This window comes from Sinocyclocheilus rhinocerous, unplaced genomic scaffold (genome assembly GCF_001515625.1).
Source record: "Sinocyclocheilus rhinocerous isolate Xijiao unplaced genomic scaffold, SAMN03320098_v1.1 scaffold755, whole genome shotgun sequence".
In the NCBI taxonomy this organism is placed as follows: domain Eukaryota; kingdom Metazoa; phylum Chordata; class Actinopteri; order Cypriniformes; family Cyprinidae; genus Sinocyclocheilus; species Sinocyclocheilus rhinocerous.
In genome coordinates, this window is record NW_015659385.1 from 183,102 (window position 1) to 183,781 (window position 680).

A 680-nucleotide genomic window follows, 5' to 3' on the forward strand; every position below is an offset into this window, starting at 1 on the left:
ATTTTTTTTTATATATATATATATATATTTAAAATATATTTTTAATGCATCTATCTATACATACCTTTTTTATATATCAAAAATATTTTGATGTATTTTGGATATTGCGACAGTGTTAATAAAGGGATAAAAGGGAGTTTTTTGTGCACTCTCAGTCACAAAACAAAAACAATTTTTCCTACTGACTGGGAATTTGCATTACGAAATTAAAGGATGTTCACTGTTTTTGTGCTATAACAATAATGAATTAAATATTAATTTAAGTAAATAGTATTCAGGATAAAATGATTCCAGTAATACCTTATATTGTCACGTTGCTACTGTGAGGGAGCGTGGAGTGAAGGAACGAGGAGACGAGGAGTACATCAACGAGGAGATTTTACGACGAATGGACATAGGAGACAGGCTTATAAAGGAGCACAAATAATAAGACTAAATTATCATGGCTGGAGACAAATCAACATAATCAGAACAGGAACAGGAAGAACCAAATAAGGGCAAAAGGAAACGCATGGGAAAACCAGGACATGGAACACGAGGGGAGCAAAACACGGAACAGAGTCTGACATTACTCCCCGGGGGTGGGCGCCCTGGAGGCTTGTGCAGGACTAGGACACGGAGAATACCTCTAGGATGGATCAGGCAGTCCAGGGTGCCATGGCGGCACAGGGAGCTCAGGG

At 38.2% G+C, this 680-nt stretch overlaps 1 protein-coding gene across 2 annotated transcripts in view; it reads left to right on the top strand.

Moving 5' to 3' along the window:
• Positions 1–680, top strand: part of dgkg (diacylglycerol kinase, gamma) — a 131,161-nt gene that overhangs the window by 63,452 nt on the left and 67,029 nt on the right. The gene's annotated exons all lie outside the window — the stretch shown is intronic.